Source organism: Neofelis nebulosa, chromosome 11 (genome assembly GCF_028018385.1).
Source record: "Neofelis nebulosa isolate mNeoNeb1 chromosome 11, mNeoNeb1.pri, whole genome shotgun sequence".
Lineage (NCBI taxonomy): Eukaryota > Metazoa > Chordata > Mammalia > Carnivora > Felidae > Neofelis > Neofelis nebulosa.
The window spans coordinates 29,006,993-29,019,600 of NC_080792.1; the positions used below are offsets into that span (position 1 = coordinate 29,006,993).

Sequence of the window (12,608 nt, forward strand, 5' to 3'; positions counted from 1 at the left end):
CAAGGCCCTGAACTCACTGAGTGGTGAATGCCACTGGCTTTCTTATAGAAAAAGGTGAAGGGTGGCATTTTACATCAGAGTACGATGAGAGTCAAAGGCAGCCTGATGCTAGGGAAGAGGGGGTTCTGTGAGGGACACTCTGGACTTTTGAGAAGAGTGTCTCTTCACTCCCACCCCACCCCTCACTGAGAGGATTTGGGGGCCAAAATCAGAGACCCTCATGAAAAAACTCCCTTCCAGGGGCACCTGGGTGGCTTAGTTGGTTAGGCGTCCAACTTCAGCTCAGGTCATGATCTCATGGCTTGTGAGTTCGAGCCCCACCTCCGGCTCTATGCTGGTGGCTCCAAGCCTGAAGCCTGCTTCGGCCTCTGTGGTCTCCCCCCCTTTCTCTTTGCTCCCCAGCCCCACTTGTGCTCCCTCTTTCTCTCTCTCTCTCTCTCTCTCAAAAATAAATAAAAACATTAAAAAAAATTTTTTTTAAACACACAAAAAACCTCCCTTCCATGAGGAACACTAAAAGGCTGTGTCCTGAGGTTATGGCAGTCACTTGGACATGACCTCTGAGTCACTGAGCGTCTAAAATAGTCCTAGAGTCTGAAAGAACCAAAAACCACAGTAGGCCTCACATGGTAGCAGGAAGGGGAGGGAGAGTGTCCCACATGAAGGTATAGCCAAGACAAGTCTCCCAGAATTCATCCTCAGAGGTGTTAGTAATAGCTCCCCCTCTAGAGAAGTTTCTGACAATTACATTTATTGACAATCATCCCTACTAGAACTGCTGTCATGGTAACTTGACAATAGATTCTTTTTCAATGACCCTAAATATTTTTCCTTCTCTTTTTACTAAAATACAATTCAACTTTAAAGAAAATGTTGTAATAATAATAATAAATCACTCCATATCCTGTCACCCAACACAACCCCTATTGTCAGTGTCTTTTATTTTATTTTATTTTATTTATTTATTTTTTTTTTTAAAAATATTTATTTTTTATTTTTTAATATATGAAATTTACTGTCAAATTGGTTTCCATACAACACCCAGTGCTCATCCCAAAAGGTGCCCTCCTCAATACCCATCACCCACCCTGCCCTCCCTCCCACCCCCCATCAACCCTCAGTTTGTTCTCAGTTTTTAACAGTCTCTTATGCTTTGGCTCTCTCCCACTCTAACCTCTTTTTTTTTTTTTTTTCCCTTCCCCTCCCCCATGGGTTTCTGTTACGTTTCTCAGGATCCACATAAGAGTGAAACCATATGGTATCTGTCTTTCTCTGTATGGCTTATTTCACTTAGCATCACACTCTCCAGTTCCATCCACGCTGCTACAAAACGCCATATTTCATTTTTTCTCATTGCCACGTAGTATTCCATTGTGTATATAAACCACAATTTCTTTATCCATTCATCAGTTGATGGACATTTAGGCTCTTTCCATAATTTGGCTATTGTTGAGAGTGCTGCTATAAACATTGGGGTACAAGTGCCCCTATGCATCAGTACTCCTGTATCCCTTGGATAAATTCCTAGCAGTGCTATTGCTGGGTCATAGGGTAGGTCTATTTTTAATTTTCTGAGGAACCTCCACACTGCTTTCCAGAGTGGCTGCACCAATTTGCATTCCCACCAACAGTGCAAGAGGGTTCCCGTCTCTCCACATCCTCTCCAGCATCTATAGTCTCCTGATTTCTTCATTTTGGCCACTCTGACTGGCGTGAGGTGGTATCTGAGTGTGGTTTTGATTTGTATTTCCCTGATGAGGAGTGACGTTGAGCATCTTTTCATGTGCCTGTTGGCCATCCGGATGTCTTCTTTAGAGAAGTGTCTATTCATGTTTTCTGCCCATTTCTTCACTGGGTTATTTGTTTTTCGGGTGTGGAGTTTGATGAGCTCTTTATAGATTTTGGATACTAGCCCTTTGTCCGATGTGTCATTTGCAAATATCTTTTCCCATTCCGTTGGTTGCCTTTTAGTTTTGTTGGTTGTTTCCTTTGCTGTGCAGAAGCTTTTTATCTTCATAAGGTCCCAGTAATTCACTTTTGCTTTTAATTCCCTTGCCTTTGGGGATGTGCCGAGTAAGAGATTGCTACGGCTGAGGTCAGAGAGGTCTTTTCCTGCTTTCTCCTCTAAGGTTTTGATGGTTTCCTGTCTCACATTCAGGTCCTTGATCCATTTTGAGTTTATTTTTGTGAATGGTGTGAGAAAGTGGTCTAGTTTCAACCTTCTGCATGTTGCTGTCCAGTTCTCCCAGCACCATTTGTTAAAGAGACTGTCTTTTTTCCATTGGATGTTCTTTCCTGCTTTGTCAAAAATGAGTTGGCCATACGTTTGTGGGTCTAGTTCTGGGGTTTCTATTCGATTCCATTGGTCTATGTGTCTTTTTTTATGCCAACACCATGCTGTCTTGATGATGACAGCTTTGTAGTAGAGGCTAAAGTCTGGGATTGTGATGCCTCCTGCTTTGGTCTTCTTCTTCAAAATTACTTTGGCTATTCGGGGCCTTTTGTGGTTCCATATGAATTTTAGGATTGCTTGTTCTAGTTTCAAGAAGAATGCTGGTGCAATTTTGATTGGGATTGCATTGAATGTGTAGATAGCTTTGGGTAGTATTGACATTTTGACAATATTTATTCTTCCAATCCATGAGCAGGGAATGTCTTTCCATTTCTTTATATCTTCTTCAATTACCTGCATAAGCTTTCTATAGTTTTCAGCATACAGATCTTTTACATCTTTGGTTAGATTTATTCCTAGGTATTTTATGCTTCTTGGTGCAATTGTGAATGGGATCAGTTTCTTTATTTGTCTTTCTGTTGCTTCATTGTTCGTGTATAAGAATGCAACTGATTTCTGTACATTGATTTTGTATCCTGCAACTTTGCTGAATTCATGTATCAGTTCTAGCAGACTTTTGGTGGAGTCTATCGGATTTTCCATGTATAATATCATGTCATCTGCAAAAAGCGAAAGCTTGACTTCATCTTTGCCAATTTGGATGCCTTAGATTTCCTTTTGTTGTCTGATTGCTGATGCTAGAACTTCCAGCACTATATTAAACAACAGCGGTGAGAGTGGGCATCCCTGTCGTGTTCCTGATCTCAGGGAAAAAGCTCTCAGTTTTTCCCCATTGAGGATGATGTTAGCTGTGGGCTTTTCATAAATGGCTTTTATGATCTTTAAGTATGTTCCTTCTATCCCGACTTTCTCAAGGGTTTTTATTAAGAAAGGGTGCTGGATTTTGTCAAAGGCCTTTTCTGCATCGATTGACAGGATCATATGGTTCTTCTCTTTTTTTTTGTTAATGTGATGTATCACGTTGATCGATTTGCGGATGTTGAACCAGCCCTGCATCCCAGGAATGAATCCCACTTGATCATGGTGAATAATTCTTTTTATATGCTGTTGAATTCGATTTGCTAGTATCTTATTGAGAATTTTTGCATCCATATTCATCAGAGATATTGGCCTGTAGTTCTCTTTTTTTACTGGGTCTCTGTCTGGTTTAGGAATCAAAGTAATACTGGCTTCATAGAATGAGTCTGGAAGTTTTCCTTCCCTTTCTATTTCTTGGAATAGCTTGAGAAGGATAGGTATTATCTCTGCTTTAAACGTCTGGTAGAACTCCCCTGGGAAGCCATCTGGTCCTGGACTCTTATTTGTTGGGAGATTTTTGATAACCGATTCAATTTCTTCGCTGGTTATGGGTCTGTTCAAGCTTTCTATTTCCTCCTGATTGAGTTTTGGAAGAGTGTGGGTGTTTAGGAATTTGTCCATTTCTTCCAGGTTGTCCAATTTGTTGGCATATAATTTTTCATAGTATTCCCTGATAATTGTTTGTATCTCTGAGGGATTGGTTGTAATAATTCCATTTTCATTCATGATTTTATCTATTTGGGTCATCTCCCTTTTCTTTTTGAGAAGCCTGGCTAGAGGTTTGTCAATTTTGTTTATTTTTTCAAAAAACCAACTCTTGGTTTCGTTGATCTGCTCTACCGTTTTTTTAGATTCTATATTGTTTATTTCTGCTCTGATCTTTATGATTTCTCTTCTTCTGCTGGGTTTAGGCTGCCTTTGCTGTTCTGCTTCTATTTCCTTTAGGTGTGCTGTTAGATTTTGTATTTGGGATTTTTCTTGTTTCTTGAGATAGGCCTGGATTGCGATGTATTTTCCTCTCAGGACTGCCTTCGCTGCGTCCCAAAGCGTTTGGATTGTTGTATTTTCATTTTCGTTTGTTTCCATATATTTTTTAATTTCTTCTCTAATTGCCTGGTTGACCCACTCATTCGTTAGTAGGGTGTTCTTTAACCTCCATGCTTTTGGAGGTTTTCCAGACTTTTTCCTGTGGTTGATTTCAAGCTTCATAGCATTGTGGTCTGAAAGTATGCATGGTATAATTTCAATTCTTGTAAACTTATGAAGGGCTGTTTTGTGACCCAGTATATGATCTATCTTGGAGAATGTTCCATGTGCACTCGAGAAGAAAGTATATTCTGTTGCTTTGGGATGCAGAGTTCTAAATATATCTGTCAAGTCCATCTGATCCAATGTATCATTCAGGGCCCTTGTTTCTTTATTGACTGTGTGTCTAGATGATCTATCCATTTCTGTAAGTGGGGTGTTAAAGTCCCCTGCAATGACCACATTCTTATCAATAAGGTTGCTTATGTTTATGAGTAATTGTTTTATATATCTGGGGGCTCCGGTATTTGGCGCATAGACATTTATAATTGTTAGCTCTTCCTGATGGATAGACCCTGTAATTATTATATAATGCCCTTCTTCATCTCTTGTTACAGCCTTTAATTTAAAGTCTAGTTTGTCTGATATAAGTATGGCTACTCCAGCTTCCTTTTGGCTTCCAGTAGCATGATAAATAGTTCTCCATCCCCTCACTCTCAATCTAAAGGTGTCCTCAGATCTCAAATGAGTCTCTTGTAGACAGCAAATAGATGGGTCTTGTTTTTTTATCCATTCTGATACCCTATGTCTTTTGGTTGGCGCATTTAATCCATTTACATTCAGTGTTATTATAGAAAGATACGGGTTTAGAGTCATTGTGATGTCTGTATGTTTTATGCTTGTAGTGATGTCTCTGGTACTTTGTCTCACAGGATCCCCCTTAGGATCTCTTGTAGGGCTGGTTTCGTGGTGACAAATTCCTTCAGTTTTTGTTTGTTTGGGAAGACCTTTATCGCTCCTTCTATTCTAAATGACAGACTTGCTGGATAAAGGATTCTCGGCTGCATATTTTTTCTGTTTAGCACACTGAAGATATCGTGCCAAACCTTTCTGGCCTGCCAAGTTTCAAAGGAGAGATCAGTCACGAGTCTTATAGGTCTCCCTTTATATGTGAGGGCACGTTTATCCCTTGCTGCTTTCAGAATTTTCTCTTTATCCTTGTATTTTGCCAGTTTCACTATGATATGTCGTGCAGAAGATCGATTCAAGTTACGTCTGAAGGGAGTTCTCTGTGCCTCTTGGATTTCAATGCCTTTTTCCTTCCCCAGTTCAGGGAAGTTCTCAGCTATAATTTCTTCAAGTACCCCTTCAGCACCTTTCCCTCTCTCTTCCTCCTCTGGGATACCAATTATGCGTATATTATTTCTTTTTAGTGTATCACTTAATTCTCTAATTTTCCCCTCATACTCCTGGATTTTCTTATCTCTCTTTCTTTCAGCTTCCTCTTTCTCCATAACTTTATCTTCTAGTTCACCTATTCTCTCCTCTGCCTCTTCAATCCGAGCCGTCGTGGTTTCCATTTTGTTTTGCATTTCGTTTAAAGCGTTTTTCAGCTCCTCGTGACTGTTCCTTAGTCCCTTGATCTCTGTAGCAAGAGATTCTCTGCTGTCCTGTATACTGTTTTCAAGCCCAGCGATTAATTTTATGACTATTATTCTAAATTCACTTTCTGTTATATTATCTAAATCCTTTTTGATCAGTTCATTAGCTGTTGTTATTTCCTGGAGATTCTTCTGAGGGGAATTCTTCCGTTTGGTCATTTTGGATAGTCCCTGGAGCGGTGAGGACCTGCAGGGCACTTCCCCTGTGCTGTGGTGTATAACTGGAGTTGGTGGGCGGGGCCGCAGTCCGACCTGATGTCTGCCCCCAACCCACCGCTGGGGCCACAGTCAGACTGGTGTGTGCCTTCTCTTCCCCTCTCCTAGGGGCGGGATTCACTGTGGGGTGGTGTGGCCCGTCTGGTCTACTTGCACACTGCCAGGCTTGTGGTGCTGGGGAGCTGGCGTATTAGCTGGGGTGGGTAGGCAAGGTGCACGGGGGCAGGAGGGGCAGGCTTAGCTCGCTTCTCCTTAGGTGATCCACTTCAGGAGGGGCCCTGTGGCAGTGGGAGGGAGTCAGATCTGCTGCCGGAGGTTTGGCTCCGCAGAAGCACAGAGTTGGGTGTTTTCGTGGAGCGAGCAAGTTCCCTGGCAGGAACTGGTTCTCTTTGGGATTTTGCTGGGGATGGGAGAGGTAGATGCGCTGGCGAGCGCCTTTGTTCCCCGCCAAGCTGAGCTCTGCCGTCCGTCCGGGGGCTCAGCAGCTCTGCCTCTCTTTGTCCTCCAGCCTTCCCGCTTTCTGAGCAGAGCTGTTAACTTATGACCTCCCAGACGCTAAGTCGCACTTGCTGTCAGAACACAGTCCGTCCGGCCCCTCCGCTTTTGCCAGCCCGACTCGGGGGCTCTGCTTGGCCGGCGAGCCGCCCCTCCGCCCCGGCTCCCTCCCGCCAGTCCGTGGAGCGCGCACCGCCTCGCCGCCCTTCCTACCCTCTTCCGTGGGCCTCTCGTCTGCGCTTGGCTCCGGAGACTCCGTTCTGCTAATCCTCTGGCGGTTTTCTGGGTTCTTTAGGCAGGTGTAGGTGGAATCTAAGTGATCAGCAGGACGCGCGGTGAGCCCAGCGTCCTCCTACGCCGCCATCTTCCGGAACCGGGGCTCCCATTAGCATTCCTGAGCCGAAGTGTGCCACTCAACAGTGTCTTTTATTTTAATTCCTCTAATCAATGACAGATTTTCTCTTGTCTTATAGAAGGGACATTCCCAATGAGAAGATGAGACATTCTTTTTTTTTTTTTTTTTAATTCTTTTTTTCAACGTTTTTTTATTTATTTTTGGGACAGAGAGAGACAGAGCATGAACGGGGGAGGGGCAGAGAGAGAGGGAGACACAGAATCTGAAACAGGCTCCAGGCTCCGAGCCATCAGCCCAGAGCCTGACGCGGGGCTCGAACTCACGGACCGCGAGATCGTGACCTGGCTGAAGTCAGACGCGTAACCGACTGCGCCACCCAGGCGCCCCGATGAGACATTCTTTATAGAAGAATTTTTCCATTATCTACTTAAAGTGATACAATCTACTTTAAATGGAGCACAAAGGATCTATTCACATATGAACCTAGAACCTTTTTTTCCTACTGTGGAATCTGGCCTGGCCCCAAGCCTTGGGGCAAGTTTTCTGAAATTTAGCAAATTGAAGTAATTAACACATGCATCTTGTTAAAGTAGGAGCAAGAGAATGTGGCTGACAGAAGCATGGAAACAATAGTGCATACCCATGAAGATGAAGTCTGGCTTTCAGGACTGGAACTTACATTTCACTGTAGTCTGAGCCTCGGATGGCTTTCCATTATGCTCCCACTGTTCTTGGCACAAACCAGATCCAGATAGACCAGCCTCCCATCTTCATGCCTGCACCCTTCCTCTCTGGCATCTTCCCTTTCTCTCTGACCATCCAGTGCACAGGTCACAGCTGCAAAAAGCCATTCTTGCCCTTCCAATATGGAGATTGGAAAGGCAAATTTGTGCTTTCCTCAGACTTCCTTCCAGCTAGGGGAGGCCTTGTGACCCCTTTATCGTCAATGAGACATAAGAAGTTGCTTTTGTTGGAGACAAGTTGTCCTGAAAAGCATTTTTCTTACCTGCTGGAAGGAAACAGGCTGGCACCAACCTTTCTCCTTTCCATCTTTCTGCCTTGAATACAGATGTGAAGTCTAGAGGTGCATGGCCTTCTTGTGACAAGAAAGTGATGGCACGTGAGGGCAAGGGCAAGGGAACAATCTCCCTCCAATTGAGCTGTTGACTGTGTACCGGCAGCTGCCCACCTCCTGAGTCTTACTAAGAAAGAAAAATCGACTCCCCCATTTATTTAAGTTGCTGTGAATCAGGTTTTTTATTACTTGCAATCAAAAGTATTTTTAACTGATGTAACCACCCTCATTAGCCTCCCCTAAGCAATCCAACCTGAGAGGCTATGTATACAATGGTTACAAATTAGGATTTTGGAACCAACCTTAATTTTAAATCCTGGAGCTATCACTGACTAACCAAATAACCTCGACCCAGTTTCCTAATTGCTAGAAGCTTCATTTACTTGTCTATAATATGGGAATCACAGTGGTGTGTGCTTCATATAAATGCTGAATGAGATAATGCACATAAAATATTAAAACAATGACTGTCAGATAAGTGTCAAATAACCCTGGTTTTCCTAGCAGAAGTGCTACCATCATCCCTCAGCACCCATTGAAGACTGAGATTTCTAAACTCTTCCTGTGTCCTGCAGCTGGCTCACTTCTCCCCTTCACAGTGCCCCATATTGGACTCTGCACTGAGAAGAGAGAATCCAGAGTAGGTACTCCACCCATTTGCCCAGACTTGCCCCTCGTGGACCTCCACTTGGGGCCTAAGTTGGACCTGGATGTGATTAGCTCTCACAGTTTCTGTTTGGCTCCTAAAACTGATTTGGGGCCTCATTCTACTTACCCTTCAGTTTCCTTGAAGGAGGAACTTAGAGCAGAAAGAGGGAAGGAAGAGAGTTATGACTCCATTTTCCATTCCCCTGCTTCCGAGTGGCCCCAGACGCTCTGGCTGTTGCCATGGCAGTGGACTCTGAGACACCACCATGGCAGCCACTTGGTCTCCCTGGCACTTCAAGGATGGGAAAAATAAATCATTCAAAGAGTCCCTTTCCCCCCTGGGAACTGGGGATTATGCTGAAACTTTATTATTACTTTAAATAAATAAATTACTCCCTTGAGGCCAGATGAAAACTTGCTCTTATTAAATTTTTTGAAGAAGGAAAGCAATTGGAGAATAAAATCAAAGGTGACCAAATGGATTGAAGTGGCTCCTCAGAAGCTGACATAATAGCAATTTGTATTTATATTATGCTTCTCATCAAAGGAGCATTTCACAAAGGCCCTGTTTCCCCAGAGTTGCCCCATGGAGCTCAACTCCAACACAGAAGAGCCCAAAGTCTTGGGGGTCTGCCAGTCTCCAAAGCTCAGCCTCAGGCTCTGACCACAGTGGATGACCTCCCGTCTCGACCTCAGGGCCAGCTTAGTTTCAGAGCCCTTATGGAAACTTCGAGAAGGCATCTATGTCCCTACTGGACAGTGGGAAAGAGAATGACTGCCTCCCATGGAAGAACTTCTAGTGAAGACAGGTCATGAAAGTCTAATCAGGGGATGGTTGATCTCTCTCTCTCTCTCTCTCTCTCTCTCTCTCTCTTTCCCTCATACACACACACACACACACACACACACACACACACACTGAAAACTTCTGGAAATTAGAGCCATATCCGAGATTAAGTTTCCTCCCTGACTATCAATTAGCAAAGACCAGGACTTTTTATTGTGTTTGGTTTTCTCCAAGTGTTTCAGGCATGCAGGCAAGTGATAAAAGACTTTTTCTTTTCTTATAGTCTAGATGAGAGACAAGACACCTACATATGTATATAAAGTAAAGCATCTATCAAAGAAATGTCTTTTATTTGTTTCCACAGTTAGGGGTTAAGTGTACTTCAATGAAATAACTGCACAGGTGAATTGATGAAGAAAGAGGGGGGATCAATGTGATGGTAAGTGCAAGTTTCCAGGTAGGAATGATCACTCTCCCTGTGGAGTTAGACATGCTTTCACTCCTCAATCACAAAAGCAATTTTTAAAAACTACAGCTACCATTTACTGAAAGCTTTTTTTTTTTTTGGCATTGTTGTAGAATTCAATATGTTTTAAAAATTTTTTTCACCATAATCATTCTCATAGTACCACTTTACAGATGAGGAGAAAGGAGTTGTGACTTGTCCATGGACTTGGTAAGGCTGGGTTGGGGGCCCAGCTCTACCTGGCTCCAAACCCATGCTCCTCCTCAGTGCCTCCTGTCTCCCTCCAACCACAGTCTTGCCTCATCTTCCCACCACAATGTCCACATCCATACTTGTTCCGTGGAAACTTCACACTTGGAATACCTTCTTCCTATTTTATCTAGCAAAATTCTGTATTTTCTTTTCAGCCCAACCCTACCTCCAAAGCTTCCAGGATCCAGGCTATGTCTCAGCATAGCCACCAAGCAAATAATCCATCAAGCAGAGCAGAGAAGGGATCCCACATTGATTAATGTGTAATGGCAAGCGACTCCTACCACCTGTAGCCAGACTGTTTCCCATCCTGAACTTCTATCCTTTGTGACCTCACATGCACAGGGATGGTGAGCTCCTTACAGTCAGAGGCCAGGGTCTAAGTCCCAGCTCCATCAGTGACCACCTCTGATCTTAGGCAGGCCACTAAACATCTCTAAGAATTATTATCCTCATTTGGAAATGGAGAAAATAATATAGAACCCACTTCTTAGGGCTACTAGGAGGATTAAATGAAATATTAACTATTAAAGACTTGGCACTACCTGGAGCACAGTCATGTTGGCCATGATTATTGGCAATTAGTGTGTTGGTAGAAATGGCAACCCTATATGCTCCTCATACAGTATTAGCTTTGGTGAGTTGGCTGAGGCTCCGAGTGGCACTGAGAGGGAAGTAAAGGCTTTTCAGTGACAGCAGCGGAGTGTCATTGATGAGTGCTGGGACATACATATGCACTGTTTAAGCCCCATAAATGGTGGCTTCCCATGAATAGGACCAACTCCTAGGGAGACTGATCCCCAGCAGGTGACATAAGAAGTGTCAAACAATAGGATAAAAATGGTTTGGAATATTTAAAAGACATGGTGTGCAGTGATATTCAGAAGGGCAGTTGGACTTCTGCAGGCCTAAGTGTCTCTATCTGGGAAAACACTTTCCCACTTCCTCTTTCTTGTTCACACCACCCTTAGCTCATGCCCAACCCCCACATCCATGCCCTCACTCCTTGCCTTTGTCTATGTTAATCACAACTATCCTTACATCTCAGTTGAAATCTCATTGTGCCACAAAGCTTATCTTACCGCTGCAGTCCAAATGTCCCTCTCCTTTCCCTGAGCCCTTAAATCAGAACTGTCTGTATCTCTCACATGTCAGTTTCAGTATGGTGACCTTGCACTAATATTCCATTGTTCACATTTAAGCCTTGATGATTAGTCTGCAGTTCTTCATGGACAGGACCCATGCCAAATAAAGATCTTTGCATTCCAAAACCAAGGTCACTACAGAGGCCAGATGGGGCTGATAACAAGTTTTCAAGCTACATACTTGTTGGACAGAAAGATAAGTAGCAACTAACTGGCCTGGCAGGTCTTAAAAGTTCATAAGACAAATGCTTTCATTTGAAATAAATAAACTGAGAACCAAAGAGGGGATGTTCCTAGATCAGATTCACAGTTAATGTCAGAGCCCAGGCTAGTGTTTTTCTACTTGGGCTATGGGAAGCGTTAAGGTTTATAAGAGAGAACCCAAACCAAATTATGCTTCCCACCCTCTCCCCTTTCCCTTTTATACCTTTATCTTAGTGGAAGTTCTGAGTTTTGTTGTTTAATCAGAAACACAGTCAAAAATATATGTTCACTTTGGGTCCACTGTGGGCCTTCCAAACTTTGCTATTTTGAAAACATGGACTCTCTAGCCTCAACTTCTACATTCTACTCTACCCTGTTGAAATACCTACAGTCCCCACAAAGCTCCCGCACCAGTCTTTGCACATCTTTTCCATGACTCACTCCACTTGGCTAGCCTTCTCCCCACTTAGGACTTATTTTTAAGTCCTATGTGAAGTCTTCACCAACCCTCCCAAGACTGGGGTATTCCCACCAAGTGCTGCCCTAGTTCTTTGGGAGAACTCCTCCTCCCCATCTTGTTCATTCCTGAAATATGCTCCAGATGAGGGCTGCCATCTTTTTTTTTTTAATTTTTTTTTAATGTTTTATTTATTTTTGAGACAGAGAGAGACAGAGCATGAATGGGGGAGGGTCAGAGAGAGAGGGAGACACAGAATCTGAAGCAGGCTCCAGGCTCTGAGCTGTCAGCACAGAGCCCGACGCGGGGCTCGAACTCACAGACCATGAGATCATGACCTGAGCCGAAGTCAGACGCTTAACCGACTGAGACACCCAGGCGCCCCGAGGGCTGCCATCTTGATAAGACCCTGCCACCCTGGTATCAGTGACTGGCCAGGCAGCAGGCACCCATTGAACCTGGACCACAGTATCTCACTGCTGTGGCCACATTGATTGGTTCACAGAAGACTCCATGATGTAAGATAAGCCAATTAGAGGCTTCCTCCAGAATGCTTCAAGCTTAAACTGATAGGAGGGCACTTATCTTCCTCTCTAATAATGCACTAAAGATGAGAGGTCAGAGGGTCTGGAAGCCATGGTTCCCTCTTACTGGAGAAGTCATTCTGAAA

General features: G+C 43.6%; 1 protein-coding gene across 3 annotated transcripts in view; it reads right to left on the reverse strand.

Annotated features, from left to right (window-relative positions):
• Nucleotides 1–12,608, reverse strand: part of LOC131490147 (urea transporter 2-like) — a 482,671-nt gene that overhangs the window by 396,236 nt on the left and 73,827 nt on the right. For 2 of the 3 annotated variants that reach the window (XM_058692231.1, XM_058692229.1), the window contains exon 1: nucleotides 10,299–10,423. The exons of the other annotated variant lie outside the window; for it this stretch is intronic. The gene's annotated coding sequence lies outside the window, so the exon portion shown is untranslated. Of the gene's footprint in view, nucleotides 1–10,298; nucleotides 10,424–12,608 lie in introns of those variants that run through there. 3 annotated transcript variants of the gene reach the window in all.